This window comes from Ursus americanus, chromosome 15 (assembly GCF_024610735.1).
Source record: "Ursus americanus isolate L20-20 chromosome 15, mUrsAme1.1.p, whole genome shotgun sequence".
NCBI classification, from domain to species: domain Eukaryota; kingdom Metazoa; phylum Chordata; class Mammalia; order Carnivora; family Ursidae; genus Ursus; species Ursus americanus.
This window is the reverse complement of record NC_142141.1, coordinates 51,216,902-51,237,392: the sequence shown is the minus strand read 5'-3', so window position 1 is coordinate 51,237,392 and position 20,491 is coordinate 51,216,902. Positions and strand designations below refer to the sequence as shown.

The 20,491-nt window shown below is 40.6% G+C and overlaps 1 pseudogene; it reads left to right on the top strand.

The window, feature by feature from the left end:
- Positions 1–19,326: 19,326 nt before the first annotated feature.
- Positions 19,327–19,701, top strand: LOC123785545 (large ribosomal subunit protein eL31 pseudogene; annotated as a pseudogene).
- The last annotated feature ends 790 nt before the right edge of the window (positions 19,702–20,491 follow it).

Here is a 20,491-nt window from a genome sequence, read left to right as displayed (position 1 = left end):
CAGAAGACAAGCCCTGGGTTATTTTAATTGAGCAAGACAGAGAAGCAGATCTAGAAATTTCAGGTCATAAAGGGCCCATGGGGTCATTTGTTGTAAGGTTCCTTCCATTGTTCTGGAGGAATCGGAGACCCTTGGTGCCAATAATCCCCGTTTCTTGAATCAGAGTCGTCTGCTGCAGGTGTTGGGGGCCTTGGGGTGGAGGAGGATGAGGCCATGAGGGCTCAGGCTACAGTACCAGTGGGGAGATTTTGGAGGAGCAAGGGCAGGTAAGCAGTCAGAAATGCCTTTTGAGGAGCTAACGTCATAGTCAGGGAGGTGTGGATAGATTCTTCCCAGGCCACTTCGGGACCAATCTCCTATTCCACTTTCTGAGTCAGAAGTAAGAGAAATGTATTATTTCCTAGGGTGGCTAAGGTGGGTGCTCACCTTAGCAGACCTGCCCTGGTTTTATCATTACTCACCAGACCACCCAAGGACCTATCAGAATTGTTGGAAAAGACCCAAAAGGTCATCCTATGCTACTAGTTTTTCCACTCTTCGTCTCAGAGCTCTGGGGTGTGCCTGGAGGAAGAAGGGGAAAGCCGAATCTTCATCTTGCCTTTACCAAAGCTGTTATGTTTTAGATTTTCTATATTAGAATTCTCAGTAAGATCTCCTTTGGGAAAAAGAAGAGCACTCTGTCCACTAACAAAATGTTTGAAATATTACTCATCTAATCTCTTCTCATTTTACAAATGAGGAAACTGAGACCCAGAAGGTTAATTGACTAACCTGGGATTCCACAGTTAATAGCCCAGATTGAATTACCACTCTAATCTTTGACCACTGGAGTACTAGTGGTGGTTATAAAGGGGAACCCGGATTCAGAGAGGATGCCACATGTTGCATGTACTACCTAAAATTCTCTTTTAAAGTACTAATGCTCACATGGCAGGAATCACCCGTATTTGTGTGTAATATCTATTTAATAAGTGTCATTACACGTGGGTTGATGATATTGATAAATTCTTTTCTTCTTATATTATTATCATAACATTCTGAAGACCTGTTTTGCTTCTTGTGTGGAAATGAAACAAAGATGAAATTTCTTGTTTTAAATAATTTGATTGATAGCTAAAATTTTAACCAAGCGGTGAGTCTCTTGACAGTTTGCAGAACCCCCTTTGAAACAGAAGTAATTATGTTTGTTGACTTTTGAAGTTTATAGGAATGTTTACTGTCTTTCATTTTCCCTTCTGCCTTGCGGTTTGAAAGCTTAGCCTTATTTGATCAACTTATTCAACTTTTAATGTTGCCTGTCACCACTGTGCAGTAACAACACAGCATTTTATCTTCAGTAAGAGAATATAATGTAATCTCCATCCAGAGGAGGACAATACCCACAGGTATTGGTAGATCAATATAAAACATTGCAGGAAAAATGAGCTAGTGCTATTTTCCACTTTCTCTAGCGTCAGTTCTCAAATTTTATGGAAAGCATCCTCAAATCTTGAATTAGCGACTGTCTTCTTAACATTCTCTTAGGTGTTGCAATTACATATGGGAGCAAATTGAGTTCCCTGCCTTAGGAACGGTATGCTAGAGTTTTACAGAGATGTTCTGGGAACCAGGAAGGAGAGCAAATAAACTAGGCTGGGCAGGTGGGGCACAGAAAGGCTCTTCACAGGAATACTTCAAGATCACTTTTGGGGAAATGAGCAGGAGTAAATGAAAGGAGAAAAAGCAGGGCAGAAGGTACACCACCTAAGAAGCTTAAAGCCACATCAGAAACACAAGACTTCGGTGATGTCTGCAAAGATGAAAGCCAATTTGTGTGTGGTAAGAAGGACGAAAGATAAGCAGGTGATAACGGATTGCAGAGGGCTCTACGAGCCAAGATGAGAGCTGAAACTAGGTTTTAAAATCTAGAGCAAAATAATGAAGAAGTTTAAGCCTAGAGCTGGAAAGAGAAGGCAAATTAAAGTTAAAGATTTGGGAGTAAAGACAAAGCCCTATGGTTGCCATGAAATGGGGTGGCCAATTTGGGTTTAGGGAATAAAGTCTTTGCAGTGAAAGAGATCAAGAGTATTAAGTGAGCAAGACAGGTATGCGATCAATCATCTATCATAAGACATGGATGTCATACACAGTGTTTTCGGGAATAAGGTAGGAAAGAAAAACTGGAGCTAGAAATCCAAATTCTCAACAAATAGCAGAGGGAGGCAGAAGAGCTCGATAAAGCTCAACCATTTTTATTTCCAGGTGGGAGAGGTGTGGTTTGGAGGAGAAATGTGAAGGAGCCAGGAGACTCTCTTTCTCCTAAATTCTGTGTACATGGAGGTGGGGTGGGAGGCCCAGTTGTCTCCTCTTGAGAGAGAGGGTTAAGTTACGTCACAGTTTAAGGGAAGAGACTCTGAAGTTCCCCTGTAATGATTCTGAAAGTATCAGGTGAGTAGTTGCTCAGTAAGTGGTTACTAAATGTTGCATAAAGAGTTATGACTGTTCTCTGGAGAAACAGACCCTGATGACCCCACATCTTTCCGCACTTTCCCTGAACTACTGAGATATTTGCAATGGTCCTTTACATGCTTATATCTCTATTCCTAGCAGTGAAAGTTTATTTCCATCAGTTTGCCTTCAAGTAAACTATAAGTTGGATTTCATGATTTCATGGATATTTCCACACTTAACAGTATTTACTGAGCACTTTGTTACATGCAGGGGGTACAAAAGGGAACAAATTAGAAACTTTTCCCTCTTCTCATGGAGCTAATGTTTCAGTAGGTATTACGGGAGCATTAGTAAGATTTTTTTAATGCTTAACATATATTTTTCCTTTAAAAAGCAACAAAAAATGAGTCACTCTTTATAGCAACATTATAGTATGTTATCTTAAAAGATGAATGTGGAGTGCAAGCTGTAAATAAATCAATATCTATGTGTGATCATTAATCCTTAACCACTGTCCACCATTGCTTAATCTAACCTGTGTTTACTTTCTGTTCTTGAATCTTAGAATGTGTTAGATATTTTAGAAGCATTGTCATTGATCCTTAAGCAATATGGCATTCATCGTCCCTGAATTACTTTGTTTAGTTGTGGAGTTTTCTTTTCATATATTTCTTTAATGTTTAATACAACTAATGATTTGTCCTTACCCATTTTCCTGTTTTCTCTTTTTGGGTCTCATATTTCTTTACAGACCATCTTTAGTCACTACTTAGGCTAATTTCTGTATACCTCTATGACTCCTGGCAGAAGTGTACAATTTTTCTCTTTTGTAAGAAGAAGAGAATTTTACTCATTCCAAGGAGAAATTGAGCTTATTAGCTATTTACCTTTTTGATAATTTGTATTAATTTCCTTCATAGCAACAAACAGTCTGAGTTGGAATGAGACACAAGATTGGGTTATATCCTAAATTGCTTTTGTAAAGGGTTATACATTTTCTCTAAGAAATTTGAAGAGTAACAATGGAAACATTTAACGAGTCTTAAAAATAAATCTAAAAATGGCTTTAATTGCAGGTATAGTAAAACTCCAGTGATTGTTACAAATTCTGTGAAGACCTACATGACTAAAATTGTGATGATTACATTTATAGTTTTATTATTTTTAAGCACAGGTACAAAGTCTAAGGAACACTTGAGAGTCATTTTTTTATCAGCAAATTAATTTTTAAAGTAATCTTAAAATACCTCATTCTTTTTGTTTCCTTGAGAAGGGTAGAAAGCTCCCTTTGATCATATCTACTTTGTTTCAGTGAGTTGCAGAAAGGGCACAAGGATCCCAATTATTTTATATGACTGTATGAATACATGTATAGATAGATCATAAATTAACATAATTATATAAATTAACACAATTACATTACATTTATGGCAAGATATATCCTTGATGAGCACTGTTACTTGAGTATCAAGCAATTGAATCATTCACTCTCCTTTGAAAAGTTCTTGAGGATTGAAAAATGATTACCCTTGCTGTAAAGGTAACCATGTGAGAGAGTAATGTGTTCTGTCCAATGAGATATTCGAATTCCACTTGGTAGCCTTGAGGAAAGATTTTTGTTTCCCATGAAAGGGTCATGTGCCAGAGAAGAGTTCCCTGTCCCTTCTGTCTTCCTGCCCTGAACGTGGTTATGTGAGAAAATGATAGTTGGACCTGTGGTAGCCATCTTTACTGGGGTCGGAGACAAAAAGCCCAAGAACAAAGGGCCATCTTATTTAGGAGGATGGAAGATAGAGAAAAGATCAAAAGGATAGAAGGAAGGAAAGGAAAAAGAAATGAATCTACATCTCTGAGGACATCACTTTGTTACCTTGCCAAACCTGGAAGAGCTCGCTTTTGGTTTCCTCATCTGTGAGGTAATTGCTCAAGCTCCTATTGGCAGTCGAATTCTAACTGATACAGCATAACATTTTCCTGACTCACTCCCAACCTCACATTTGATTAGTAAGTAATAGCAGATATTTAAACCCAGGTTTTTAGATTCAAAGCCCAGTGTTTTTCTGGCTTTTCTGTCTTCCCACATGGTTATAATTTGGGAAATAAATACACATAGTATGAAGTAATAACATACGTTACCCATTATGAAGACTTGCCTACTCTAATTTAAAGCCCTATTTCTCTCATAATTCTCTGGACTACCCTGCTCATGGCTTGTCTAACAAGTTCTGGGAATGAATTTCCCTGTATTACCCTCTGTTTCTCTTGTCCTTGTATGTTTGTTTACCTCATTATGACTTCGGGCAAGTTACTGATCATCAAATGATATTTCCTGACCTTTATAAGAGGATAATTTATATTAACCTTTTGCAGATTCTGCAATCTTGTTGAGTGGGAAGGAGCTCATGGAGTGGGGCTCAATTTATTACCAACATTCTAATTTTTTCCCAACATTCTAATTTTTGCTTACTAGTGGTTGTTATACAGTTGTTTACATCTTTCTGTGCATGGTAAACATTTAATAATGACTACTAATAAGAAAACGGATCAGTTTGTAAAGTTTGTTAAATTGTACAGTTGATGGAAATTTGGCATGTGAACATTCACATGGGAGAGAAGATGGATATTAAGGAAGGTCATGATTGTCTGCCAACGTTGTCTGTGTCCCATTAGCTGACTTTGGTTCTTTAAGAAAAAAGCATTTAACATAAAAGTAAAGTACACATGAAAAACCGTGGTGGAACCATGGCTTATTTTTGTAGTATATGCGATATATAGAGAAATTACATATTGAATAAAAGCCCATAATGACACGTGACATTTTCACCTGCCTTTGTCTGTAAAGAAATGTGTGTGCTTAACATTTTTATTCAATTTTTAGGGGTGAGAGCAGGTCCATCATTTTCTTTAGTTGCTTTATCTCTTTCCAGAGATCAGGGTTTAAAGATCTATATGTAGATATTCGGTATGTAGATGACTGAAATCTAATCATAGCATTAGTTATGTACTCAGAGAAACCATAGAGCTTCTCCAGTAGGAGCATATAGCTAAAACTGGGAACTATGATTAGTCCCTTAAGAATGTGGCGTTAGGACAAATGAGAAGGCCCTCTGAATACACTATAGAACTGGGTTATAAGGGAGTAGAGTAGAGATTTGCATAGATCCTCATTAAGGGCAAAATGACTCCTAAGCTAGTTTAGACTCAATTCTCTGAGTTAACTAACTGTACCAATATATTTAAAGAAAATGTGTCCAATGTGTGGCTTGAGAAGCCATAAAAGCAGAAAAAGGAGAGATCCAGAGATCTTCGTGTGGTCCAACCAAGACTTGTCTGAAAGAGATGATGTTCTGAACCAGTGTATTTCCAAAGGCAGGCACATCGTTGTTGTTTTATTCTTTCTCTCTAACATGTATTGGCTGTTTCAGCGTCAGGTGCTGCTCACCTTTATGTATTCTGTCATTTAGTCCTCGTAAAAACTCAAGGATGTGGGCGCTACTATTATCCTTATTTTATACATGAGGATATTAAGGCTGAAGGAGGTCAAACAGTTTAGGTTCATACAGCTGCTAAGTGGCAGTGTTAGGATTTGAACTTCGTCTAGAGAACCTGTGTATGTGACCATAATTTGGCGAATTTATGAGGACAAAAGGGAATTCTCTTCTCAGTTCTGCAAAGAGCACTATGAGGATTAGGACTTTGTGACTTGTTCCACAGTATGTGTGAGAATTAAAGCAACAATTCAAGGTCTCTTGAATCTTGGTTGGATGTATTCCAGCAGAGCAAGATGCTTCTTCTCCATGAGGAAATCATTGAAGAACAGACCAGTGAAGACCAGACCGCTTCAGCACTGGGGCCCCGCTTTGGAAGGAAGTAAATATGCCTAGATATAGAGAAATGTATGTGTGTGTATATATACGTACAGCGTCAACCCTCATTATTTGTGGAATTTGCCTACTTGCTAAAATTTATTTGTAATCTCCAAATCAATACTCATGGCATTGTTGTGGCCATTTGCAGACACGCAGAGAGTAGCGAACTTCGAGTCACCTGATCCCCATGTTCCCAGGGAGCTGACCAATGGTGACCCTCTGCCTTCTTTCAGCTTTCATAATGTAAACAAGTATCCTTTTCTCAACATACCTAATGCCACATTTTTCACATTTCTGTGCTTTTGGTTGGTAATTTTGCCATTTGGAACGGTCCCCAAAGGCAGGGTTAACGTCCTTCCTAAGTGCAAGGAGGTTGCAATGTGCCTTATGGAGAAAATACCCATGTTAGATAGACTTTGTTCAGTCATGAGTTGCAGTGCTGTTGGCTGTGAGTTTAATGTTAATGAATCAACAGCATAGATTAAACAAGGTATCTTTAAACAGAAACCAGGTTATGTATTGATCAGGTGATGAAAATGTTGTGACCAGATGCTTGCAGAAACCTAATCCTCTATTTCCTCCGGGAGCAGAGCTTCAGTATTTGCTGATTAATGTTTGCGGTGACTTTATAGAATATAAGGACTATGAATCATGAGAATCGATTGTGTGTGTGTATACAGTGAAATAGATATATAGATAGATAGATGTGTCTATCGAGATAGGTACACACAGATATCAATGTATATCTACCTACACAGATATAAATGTATAAAGATGAGAAGCTGTCACTATAATAAACCCTCAATTAACATGCCAGCTCTCATTACCTGGTATCTGACTAGAATTGCTCTCCAACCACAATCACTCCTGGGTAAGATGATGATCAGCTTTCTGGCTCTAAGTAGCACTTCTCCATAGTGGAAGGCGCAGTAACAAACAAAGAAAAATCCTATTCCCACGGAACTTACATTATGATAGAATTTAAAAGACCTCTGTTTGCCACTGTACGTATGACATCTAACTTATGGAACCTCGTACCCAGAAAGGACTTAACAGTTTTCCAACTACCTAAACTTCTTAAGGAAAAAGTAGAGATTTGATGAAGAAAGAGCAAAGTTTAAAGTTCAATAGCTATATCAGACTAAAATAGACAAGTAAGCAAGTGAGCATGGGGTAGGGGATTTTGTAATGACTCATTCTTGTTCTGAAACTTAGTATTCTCTGAACAGGTGTCTTGAGCTCTACATAAACAATGAGAATCCTATCGAATGTAGGAACATGAACACATGTTCTAGCTTTCAGGTCAACGACTGTGATATTCCTATTTCTTTTCTAGGTTAAGGAAGCAGATCCATTCTGATGCAGTGCCAACAGAATACATGATCTGATTGTCCCAGTTATCCTGTGCCAAAAAAAGCAGGAACGGGCTTTCCAGTGTTCATTATGGAGTATTGAACGTTTTAGTGTTAGAGTGCCGTAGAAACAAGCCGCCCTTCAAAGCTTTCTAGGTAATTTGAATCTGGTTGCTGAGCTTGGAAAAAATCCCGAAGCCAAGTTTAGAGGGTCAAAGTACGTGGAACACATAGATATTCTAGGCTATTTCAAAAATGCAACCCTCAAGCCAATATGAGCCCTACGCAGAGCAACGCGGACAGGAATAATACAAGGGTAGATTTTAACTGAAAAGAGGAGAAGGGAAGGGACAGTGTCATAAGTCCAGTTTGCCTCAATGAAAAATATGCGTAGTTAGGGGAAATTCTATGAGGTGAGGTCATTTCTTGTCATTTAAGTGAGACCTGGAATGATCCACTGGAGATCAAAGCCCATACGTCATTGTGCCAAAATAACTCTAGTTCTGGAATTCCTCTGGGCAGTCTATCTGGATGGTCAGACCACACCACCTAGATATCTGGGGTCTGGGTGAAAGATTTGGAAGAAAGAATCAGGACCCTGCTGCAGATTATAAGGGGCTGAGAGGTATGAGAGAAAGCCTGTTCAAATGAAATCGGATCTCATATAAAAACTGACTCAACTATTTCTAAAGCCCCCTTTATCCCTAAAATACAATAATTGTGTGAAAGAAATACGATAGTCTTATTTCATAACAAGAGTCATTTTCTCAGCCACAAAATTAAAAAGTACTACCAGTAGCTTACACCATATACTGTTCATGCTATTCCTCCTTGAGCGGCAGAACTGCTTGCTTTCATGTGGGAAAGCTTTATTCTAGAGCTAACCAAATAACAAGGTAGGAGATGCGTGTGTGTGGTGTCATGAGGGACGCTGGTCCGCGATCTCTTCAAGCAAATTGGCTGCAGGAAGGAGGTGGGTGAGCCGGGCTGGCACCAGTTCATTCCCGCAGAAGGTAGGTGGCCGTTAGTGGGTAAGCTTTGCTCCAGGGCTCACTGTCAGCCTGGACAAGGTGTTCTCAGAGCTCACTGCAGGCTGAGGCTCCTCCCACCAAATCCCACATCTTTCTCAGTTGGGAGAACTGCAGCTCAGCAGGAAGACTCCCCCAAATATCCCTGATCCCTCTCCCCTTCTCTTTATCCTTCCACGGTCTCTCCCCCTCCCCCCACCAGAATCTCTCCAACGGATGATGCCCCCTTTGCGTCTGCTTCTTGGAGATCATGGACGGAGACACGTGCAAGAAAGGATTTCTTAGTCAATAAAGACACAGAGAGAGGTAGGGAACAATGCATGTATTTGTCACTGGTCACCAGGTGCCCTTTTGGACTGAGAGCCTGGTGGAGCTGGTAGAATGAAGTCTAGTAAGAGGTGATACAGATTGGCCTCCTTTCTTGGACAGTGCCCAGCAGAGGCAGATGACCCACCTCCTGTGGACCGGGGGTCAAGGATCCTGGCTTCCTCCTGGAACATGAGCTGATGTGAGGTGGGAAGAAATAGACTGAGATTCACATAGACACCCTACAGCCAGCCCTACATTTCTCACTGAGAGCCAGGAGAGAAGACAGCTTCGTGGAGAAAGGCCAAGGTTGTAGGCCCAGGGGCATGCTTGTTTCCTTCATGATTTTCCTGTTCAGGATTCCGAGGGTACTTCTGGGACCTTTCCTCTCTCGCAGGGCTGCCCTAAGCGTTCATTTATCCAGCAGCCCCTGGATGGAAGTGATGGGGAATTTGCCTGGGTTCACACCTCTCGTGTGGGCAGATCAGAGCTTCAGGCAGTTCCCCTTGGCTTTGCAGCTGGACAAGATCCAATTTTGAAAAGTGAAAGGAGCAGAGAGAGATCATGGATATTACCAAAATATAAGGCACGGCGACATTAGCAGGTTGACAACCTGTCTCCTGGAAGTCTAGAAAATAATAATAAAATCATACAGGCTTTTCTGCCCTAGGAACTGGAGGCATAGTCAGGGGGAAGTCTTCCTTCCTTGCCCCCATTGCAGCCCACTTTTGACTTAGCAAGGAAAGAGCTGGTTACCTAGGTGGTTCAAATTGAGGTTCTGCAGAGGCAAACATTCATGAGTTACCTGTCGTCAGGGATGGGAAATACTTGAATAATTCAGGAAGGAACATCTAAAATGGAGTTCAGAGCTCTGGTTGTTACACACACCTGCTGTGTTGCTCTGAGCAAGGCAGCAAAACTCTCTCACCCTCGGTGTCCTCTGTGATGCAGTGTGAGGCTGTCCCTGCCGTTTCCAGAACACCATATTGTCAAAATAAAAAAAATGGGCACACAGAATATGACAATACAAAAGCGTATCTGAAATCAGGGTTGTCTTCAATAGTCTGGCTAGGCATTTTTGCAACAACTCTTTCAAAAGAAAACTGTGTTGGGGGTGCCTGGGTGGCACAGTTGTTAAGTGTCTGCCTTCGGCTCAGGGCGTGGTCCCGGCGTTCTGGGATCGAGCCCCACATCAGGCTCCTCCACTAGGAGCCTGCTTCTTCCTCTCCCACTCCCCCTGCTTGTGTTTCCTCTCTCGCTGGCTGTCTCTGTCAAATAAATAAATAAAATCTTTAAAAAAACAAAACAAAACAAAAGAAAACTGTGTTCATAAATATTTCCTTTGAAAACAATTGCTTATGTTGAAGACTTGAGAGAGCACCTTTTGTAGACATACAAGCTCATTATTCTCTGCTTAATTCATTGTTTGGTTACTAGGCTTGTTTATCTTAAAGCATGTAACTGAAGTCAAACTTTACACAGAAGCTGGATCACCTATAAAAGAAATAAGTTATGGTAATATGCCTCGTAATTTTTCCAGGATTATGGTAAACATATTCTTTTTTTTATTTCCTCAAAACATCAGCTACGAAACAGAATATCAGATGCATTTTTTAGTTAAAAAGTTAGAGAAAAAATAGTATGTGTCAATATTTCATATTTACTTCCTTCCTGAACTCTAAAAACAAACTTTATTTAAAGAAAAATAGGGCATATGATGGACAAGCAAGAAAGGGCAATTACCTGGGAGTCCAGAGCAAAGAGAGCAAATTCATTGCTCAAGTTAAGGGAGTGTGACTATCTGACAGCCATATGCAGTTCTCATAAAATACCCTTTTCTCTGTATTCGTTGCCTCAAGGATTGAAAGGGAGGACTAAAATTTTCTGCTTTTAATCTCTTTGCCAACCATCGGTTGCTAGTGAAAAAAAAAAAAAGGAAAACAACAGAATCACTTAAGGTTGGCCTTCACATTACCCCATGACTGTCTCCACAATTTGTACTGAAGCCAGACAGATGGACAGCCAGCTGCAGTCACACAGGACCAGGGTTCCGAGGGATCTGTGTGCGAAGCTGCCAGCACTGCAGGGCCCCAAAGCCAGCTCCTTCTACTTCTGAACACCTCCAGTGTGGCTCTCTCTGGGCCAGCATCTCTTGTACCCACCAGCGAGGACCTGACTGTTTTGTCTCAAACCAGGAACGTTAACAGACCCTGACTCTCTGCAGCCAGCTGGGAACTTGCTCGCATTGTTTACTTCTAACACGTGCCCTGTGGGGCAGCCCCTCTGTGAAGAGGCTGCGTCAGCAGTGGAGAGGGGAAGGTATGGCCAGAGATGCTTCCCTAACCTCAAGGGAGGTGATGTCTTTTACTAAAAGGGTTTGGGAAACTGTAGCGTCCTTTCTGGAGGAATACACGTGCAAGTGAATAAAGAAGACCACCTTGACAAACAGGTACCAGCAACAGGTACCTTGTCTTTACAGCTCAAGACAGTTTCTTATTCCCATTTTATAAGTTAAGTGAACACAGAACTATCGTAATTGCTTTTTCCACTGGTTCTCAAAGTGTGGCCCTTGGACCAGCAGCAGCAGCATCACCGGGAAGCTTATTAGACATACAGATTCTCCAGCTGTACTCAAGACCAACTGAATGGGAGACTGGAGGTGGGGCCAGAAATCTGTATTTAGCAAGACCTCATGTGAATTTGCTACATGCTCAAGTGTGAGGACTGCTTTTTTCTGCCTTTTGTTCATGTTTCTATAATAGTACTGGCATTTTCAAATTCGTGTTGTCAAAATTCATGTTTTCAAATTCATATCTACAAATTATTCCCTCCTACAAGTGGTTCATGGGGCCCTGTGTTATATCTCTTATGTCATGGGCTTTAAAAACTTCAAAAAGTAGGCCTCTTTGGTCCTGGATCCTGCATCTCTGGCTTAGAGAGCGCACAAGTAGGGGGAGCAGGAGAGGGAGAAGCAGGCTCCCCGCTGAGCAGGGAGCCCAATGTGGGGCTCGATCCCAGGACCCCGAGATCATGACCTGAGCTGGAGGCAGACGCTTCACCCACTGAGCCACCCAGGCACCCCTTCCTTCAGTTTCTTAAGACCATTGAACCTGATGGAATCTCAAGATATTTAAAAGTATATTTTCTATTAAATTATAAGATCTTTTAAATCTAGAAGTGATTCTTCATTCTTTTTATAATATTGAAACTTCACAGAATTTATGGCTATTCGAAATGATATTCAGTTGAATTTTGAACCTCTCGCTTGTTTTTGTCTGACTTGCTGGGTCCCTACTCTGGGTCAGGCATGACTCAATTTAAATAGAAGCAAGACACTTTTCATTTGCACCTGCTATTCAAGATAGAGCTCTCACTAGGAAGAATATTCAGTTAGAGGTACTTTTTAAGCGTCTTATTTTTTTTCTGGTAAGAAAGATCCCTGCTTATTATTTATGCAGCCATTCCAGCGACACATACACATTCACAAGCATTCATGCACAACCGAACACTTTTAAATTCACATGCTTCAGGGGCCTACTTTCCATTTTGTCTTCCCATAAAGCCTGACTTTGGGTTGGAGTAGAAAGACAGGGGTTGAAACTTCTTTTATTCCTTTGGGGATTTTCTTGGAGAAGTAGGTCAATATGAAGGACTGCAAATAAGAAAAAGGAAATTCTTAACATTCGCAATAGGTTGTATTGGTAAAGGTTTCTAAATTGGAGAACGTTTGAAAACTTATAGAGCTTGAAAAGAAAATGCTAGCTTCCATATCCAGATAATCTTTCATTCAACGTTCATTCATCAGATATTTACTGAGTCCCTACTCTGGGTCAGGCATGGCTCCAGGTGATTGGAAATATATGAGTGAACCAAATGAATGAAGACAATAATACATTAGTAATTTATATAGTATTTCAGAAGTGACTAAATGTTATGGAAAAAGGGAACAGAGTAGGATAGTGGAGGAGAGAAGAAAGCAGTGGTTATGATTTTGAATAGGGTGGCCTGGGAAGACCTCACTGAAACCAGGTAACTTGAGAAAAGTGTTGAAGGAGGTGAGGGATTTATCTCTGCAGATAAAATGGAGAGGAGGCTTCCAGATAGACGGTGAAGCTAGAGCAAAGGTGTGGTCGAGGGCATCCATTGTGCTGGATCATAAGGATGAAGGGAGAATGCTAACTGGGGACAACTCAAGTAGGTCATGGTGGCCATTTACAAGGGCTTTGTCTTTTCCTTGGAGGGGACTAAGGAGCTATTGCAGGGTACTGGACAGAGGAGTAACATGATCTGACATGTTTTCAAAGGATCGTGTGTTGTGACTACACTTTGGGGGGCACTACATCAGGTCCATAAAGAGTCTGTATTCCAGGTGAGAGATAATGGCCTGGTGATGTTTGCAGCAATGGATGTGGTGAGCAGTGGTTAGGTACTAGATGGTCTTTGAAGGTAGGTTCTGGAGCATTTTTGATAAATTAGATGTGGAATATGGTGTATTTTATTTATATAAGAAATTTAGTTTGTTGGATTGTTTTTCAACTCTATTGAAGATATTTCTAGAATTGACACAGCATGTTCATCCTTTCTAATAAATTCACTTTTCAGTGTGTATTATTAATTTGTTAGGACTGTTACCACAAACAGAGTGGCTTAAAAAACAGAAATTAATTTTCCCACATTTCTAGATGCTAGAAGCCTGAGATTAGGGTGTTGGCGGGGCAGTTTCTTCAGAGGCCTTTCTCCTTCCCTCCTTCTCTCTGTTTCACAAGGTCTTTCCTCCATGCATGTCTGTGTACTAATCTCCTCTTTTAAGGATCCTAGTCGGATTCGATTAGGACCCACCCATATGACCCCATTTCAAAAAAAAAAAATTATTTATTTGAGAGAGAGAGAGAGTGCAAACACGCAGTGGGAGGAGGGGCAGGGGCAGAGGGAGAGAGAGAGAATCCCAAGCAGACTCCCAGCTGAGTGTGGAGCCCGGTATGGGGTTTGATCCAAATATCCCAGGATCATGACCTGAGCCAAATCTAAGAGTCAGACACTCAACTGACTGAGCCACTCAGATGTCCCCACTTACCTTTTTAAAGGCCCTTTGTCTAAATACAGTCACATTCTGAGGTACTAGGCATTAGGACTTCAACACTATGACTTTGGGGGAACATAATTCAGCCCCTAACAGTGTGTGTTGTACATTTCACTCACTCACATATTGTCATTTTCGTCATGGTTGTGTACAGCGCACAACCTTTGTGATATGCAACCCGGAAGGACATCCAAAGACCCCGACAAAACCGATTCCTATTTCACAGTGAGACCGTTTAAAATAAACAGGAGCTCACTCTTAGCGGTCCTTGGAAGCATCTCCGTCTTCGATTGTCATGACTCAATTTAAATAGAAGCAAGACACTTTTCATTTGCACCTGCTATTCAAGATAGAGCTCTCACTAGGAAGAATATTCAGTTAGAGGTAATTTTTAAGCGTCTTATTTTTTTTCTGGTAAGAAAGATCCCCGCTTATTATTTTAAAAGACTCAGTTGTTACAGAAATACATATGCTGGAAGGGGAGAATCTCCTGTAATCTTGCCCAATAGTTTGTTCCAGGACTTAGATGCCACAGGGATGAGGCGCCACTGGAGTGTTCTACCTGCCGACGCGTTCAGAAGTCCCTGAGGTTCAATCCTGGGGCTACTGCTGGGATTGTTCTGACGACCCACAGACTGTGATCAGTTTGGACTTGGGCCATGATTTGTTGGGCAAGTTGATGATTTCTGAGTGCCCAGCATCGGCGCCCCCTCTCCACCTCGGCTGGGGTTGGGGGGCACGGGAGCCTCCGAGAGGTTCTATTCCGTGGGGGTGGGGGAGGGCAGCGCAGTGAGGCTTGATTGCTGCTGGCTCTCCTCCGGCCCCACAGCCCCCCTCCTCCTGACAGGGAGAATTTGATGCCCTTCAAAATATAGAGTATATTGATCTGTTTTCTAGGCAACAGACGCCGAAGCCCTGTCAGCTAATGTGACTTCAGAAGGTTAAATATGGTTTCGGAGTGAATTACCAGCTGCCCACAAATGTTTTATGCGTGGTTTGAAATGCAGATACAGGGAAGGAAGGCGCTCAGGGTGGGTTTTTGGGCGCACATATGCATCTCTCCAGGCGTAAGTTATGTCCTTTGTGTTCTGTCTGGCTCTGTGTCTTCATCAGACAATGTCATCCCCAGAAAGTTAGTAAAAATAGGAGGAAAACAGAGAATGTCAAAGATAGGAAATAGTTCTAATTATTTTCTGAATTATATATGTTTTAATCAGTAAGACTGTCATTCTCCCATTGTACCTCTCTGAGGGAGAGAGAGAGAGAGGGAGGGAGAGAAAGTATGAACCCTTCGGTAGTAGAATGCCGAATTTAAACTTCTTGGGATAAAAACACCAAGAATTTGGCAATATGTTACTAAGTGACAGATTTAGAAAGTTTTTTGTCATTTGATCTGGCTTTTTCCTCCTCTTGCCTTTTATACAGTGTGGGCAGTAAAAACAGCTCTGTTGGTTTTCATCTTGAGTCTGGTTTTGCTCTTTTGTCTTTTATGTGATGGTAAGCTTCGCATTGCTTGAATTTATAGAAAGTACCTCAGGGGGACACTTACAGTCTGTCTTTGGCACAGTTTCTTGATTTTTGTTTAATAAAATTTGTGTGAATATGGACTGATTTATAGGAGATTGGAATTCTGCTAGACATTTCAACCTCAGAAAACCTGGGTTTGAATCTTAAGGGTAATATCTTCTAGCCATGTGAACAATTCTCATGTTCTATCCCCTCTCTCAGCTCACAATTTTTATATGTGGAAAGTATTGGTGATCACATGGCCTGAATTTTCAGTGTTGTTTAGAGTGTTATGTTGGAGAATAATGTGTGAAATAGTGCTTTGCAAACTCAAAAACTCACCAAAGTTTGGTTATTAATATTGAAAATTTTCCACATTTATTTGAATACTACCATTCAGAGAATTTTTTTTTTTGGGAAAAAGTGTGCAAATTAAGGTTATAGCTCTCCTCCTTAGCAAAAACAACAGGCATAGAAATGATGGGGTGGTCCATTTCTTGGATGTAGACTATTAGCCCTGGAGACAAACTAGAAAGAGAGGGGAAATTTTTCTAAAGAAGCATATGGGTAAGTAGCTACCTAAGAGATATGTCTTTGGTTTTTTAGGCTGTTATAATTGATTTATGTCCATTTTACTGGGTGGGTGAAGTTTGTGTACAGATGTGATATTAGCACATAATTATTAAATTAAAATTAATTTTTATTATTAAAATAAAATTAATAACTTAAAATCATGAATTATCTAGGTAATTAAAGGTTGGGAGATGGAAAGGTGATGTTGACCCAGCGGTACCATTTTGTAGGATCAGTTTCCATTATGTTTCCCAGAATTAGGTAAGTACAGCACCCCACCCCTCACCAGCCCCACTCTAAAAGTAGCATGGGCTACTTGATTTAGGAAATTTTCTCTTCTGCTGGCTTTCATTGTGGGGTACAAAATGAAAAATGAAGCAGTACATGTGCAGATGGACATACCTAACAGTGTATGATTTGTTACCTGGTACAGGCAGTAGAAAGCTCTGCAGATTTTTCTTTAGGGCACTCTGTCTTTTAAGAAGAAGGGATGGGCACAGTATTCTTTCATGTTCTGTCCAGTTCTAAGGATACTGTGGATTCTCAACAATTACTAAATTATCCATGATAGTGTGAATAGGTTCTGCAAGTTACTTACTTCCTGAATGACCATTCAGCTTTTTCTAGATCTAGGTGTTGGAGAGGAAGAACTTACTCTGCCTTTCAAGGTCCTTCTGGCTGAACTAAGCCTCAAATGAACATGAGACAGAGTCCACACAGGGAAATCCATGCAGACATGGAAATTCCAGAGAGAAGGTCTTTGGAAAACAAATATTGCCCTATTATGCAGATAAGTTTCTTAGGTAGAGGAGAGTCTCTGTTAATAGCTCTCTTCTGGGTACAAGCAGGCATTTGGTGGTGGTGGTGGGGAGGTAAAGAGTTTTTCCTGAATCACCTGGGGTTTGATTGCTTTTAATTCAAAATAATGTTTATGCCAAGGTGGCCCATCTTGGGGTGGCCTGCCCTTGGCCCCTGCACAGGGGAATATTGCTTTAAAAATCAGGAAAGTGAAGAAGTATATTTATTTTGTGGATGAATGACATTAATTGCTGATGCTATAAGTAGAACCAAATCAAGGAGTCATTTTTCCCCCTCTAGATGATGCTAATTTATGTTTTGAAGTGTCTCTGAGTTCAAAAGTGTCTTTGCATACACCTCTTTCTTGTGATAACCGTGCTTCATCATTTGCTAGCCGTGACACTTGCGGAAGGTTGCTTAGTCTCTCTGACTTCACTTTCTTCATCTGCAAAGTAATAGTAGGACTGTCATAAAGTTTCCATAAATTATTACATTTAAACACTCACTAAATGGCAGTTATTATTTGCAGATTTCAGAAAAATTGAAGCAAGGAAATCTGCTCATATACTGAAGCTCTTGTAAAGGCAAAATGGCAACACTGTAGTCAAAGTCTTCTGTTTGGCATCTGTGTTATGGCATTTGGCACAGTTATCATTATGTTACTAGAATTGTCAGGACAACGGATATTGTGTTAGGTGAACCCGGGCTTCACTTTCACTGCATCACAGACTTCGCCGTTATTTAAAGAGGGATGATGAAATGCAACCGTGGAAAATAGTACTCATTTGTAAAAATTAGCCTTGAAATTTTACATATGTCTTGAGCAAGGTAAGCAATCCTCCTTAGCCAATTTATTTTCAAAACACAGCCTCTGCTTTTGCTTTTTCATTATATACATATAACATAGATGTATACGTAGATGTATATGTGTATATACACACACATAAAGCACCTGGCAGATGACCATCCTCTGGGGTCTCTACCCGATAGATGGACCATTCCTGATGATGCCCCGCTCCCGCCTAACAGATGCACCTCTTTCTTCTATTTTTGCTTTTCCTCTCTCCCACTGACAGTCTTCTTGTACCACACTCTATTTTCTTTCATTTTTTTCTTCTCTCTGTCGTGTCTGAAGTTTGCCAAAAGAAGTTGTATCATCTGTCGGGTTTTCACTACCAGTGTAGTGATAGACAGAAAGAGATTAGTAAGCCTTTAGGAGAGTATGCTTTACTAAATAAAGGAAAGATAACATTACTTGGCTTTTCTAAATGTTAGGTTCACTGCATATACCTTTTGTTTGAATTAATTGTGGTTTCCAATAATGGCTGAGATTAGAGTTCCATTGAACTTACTTACTTCTGTAAGTCTTCCTGACAGAAGAGTAAGATAGCTAGTGAAGTCTGACCTAGGTGAAGGACTCCAGAAGAAAGTAAGTAGCAGTGGGTTATGTATTCTTGCTCTGGGGTTATCCATTCCTCTCCACCCTTTAGGAAAATGAGTAGAGATACTTGAATAATTATGACAAAGCAAAGAATGGAATAACTTGCTTTAAAACAATGAAGCCAATAGCAGAAGAATCCATGTGCAGGTTAGCATTTCTAGCCTGTGAGTGAGGAACAGACATCCTGCATTTGGCTGACTTCTCACACTACAAACCAGTGGACTCAGTGCCCAAGGAATACGTTGTCTGTGTACGTACAAAAGGGCTGGAGAGAAAAAGAGGCAGTTGCCAAAGAACAGGGAACTAGGGTTCAATCAGTCTCAAAAACAGATTGACTTCCTGTCCAAGCTATGCTTTAATAATGGATAAAAACATTGCAACTCTCTAGACATTTCCAGGGAAACCTTTTGCATGATGATGTTTCTTCTACTTCTTCGCTTGCCGTGATGTTATGTTGTACACTTCATTCTCTAGTTAGATTGGCAGCCTATCCTGTATATGCTATTTCTTCAAGTTGTACACCTGCAAAGCCATATTTCTCCTCTTCTTTCTTCTTTGGTCAAAGGGTATTTATGTTTCAGCTGAAGTCAGAGTCCCTCCTACATTGGCCTCAAGCTTCAGCTGACATTTCTGCCTCTTATAGAACCTAAGATTTCTGTTTCAGACAAATTCTTCAATTGTAATTTGTCAAGTTCTGTGATTCTTGAAAAGAAATGGAAATTGGTCAAGCTATCAGGAAAACTCAGAGTCATCATCGTGATGTTATCTTTTGTGATGCACATTTTAGGACTGGGACATAATGACTACCTCCACCCGACTTCTGGCTTCAAGGCCACCCCTAGAGTGTGCAGGACCCTGGATAAGTCATTTTTTTTTTGTGGATCCCTTGTTTATATGATCTTTTTCATTTAAAAATACTTTGCTCCTTTTCCAACTGGGACCTGGCAGAATGGCTCCCTCAAAGAAGGGTGGTGAAAAGAAGAAGGGCCGTTCTGCCATCAGCAAGGTAGTGACCAGAGAATACACCATCAACATTCACAAGCGTATCCATGGAGTGGGTTTCAAGAAGCGTGCCCCTCGGGCACTCAAAGAGATCTGGAAATTTGCCACGAAGGAGATGGGAGCTCCAGATGTGCATGACACCAGGCTCAACAAAGCTGTCTGAGCCAAAGGAATAAGGAATGTTCCATACTGTATCTGTGTGCAGTTGTCCAGAAAACGTAACGAGGATGAAGATTTACCAAACGAGCTCTACACACTGGTTACCTATGTACCTGTCACCATTTTCAAAAATCTACAGACAGTTAATGTGAACTAATCACTGATTGTCAAATAAGGCCATAAAACCTCAAAATAACATAAAATAAAATAAAAATGCTTTGCTAAATTCATGAACACATACGAGGCATAGTGATTTATTGTTAAAGATTAAGAATGATATCAGGAAGAGATAGCAGTGTATTTGCTTGTTGTCTGATTGGAGCACCTGAGAGTTCATCGTGGCTAGGTATTGTTCCTTTCAGTTTCAGGGCAGGCATCATCTCTTATTCTTTGTTGTCAAATGTGCTGTTCCCGAGTAATTTCATATCTCCCACTGTGAGAAAAAGGTAACAATGCTGTTATTATTCAAGTCCTATAGCTCGTCAGAACCTGTCTGGGTTGAAACAATACAGCTCTTCTTGACTCTGAAGTGCCGTGATGCCATTTGTTTCATGCTGGTTACATCATTATTCATGATGCTGCACCATCCATCTTGCTGTCTGTGAGTCGCTTCCGATGGCTTTTAACTGGTGCTCCTGCTCTTCTTTGAAGATGACCACAAATGCACACAGTGTGCAGGAAAACACAAACGATAATTTGTTTTATGGGCATGTTAAATTTATCATTGGAATTTTATGGCATAAATATAGAACAACACATTTTCCAACTATGTCTTCTCTTGAACTCTTTAGGCTATAATCACAGCATTCCTAAAATGTGATCTTTTTCACTGTTGATTGCACCCCTGGTTTCTACCCACCATCACCAGTGGGGAGGGGAGGGGGGATTGTAGGTAGAGCAAGAACAGTGATTCTATTCATCCAAGTAATCCCTGACCCTCATTTGAC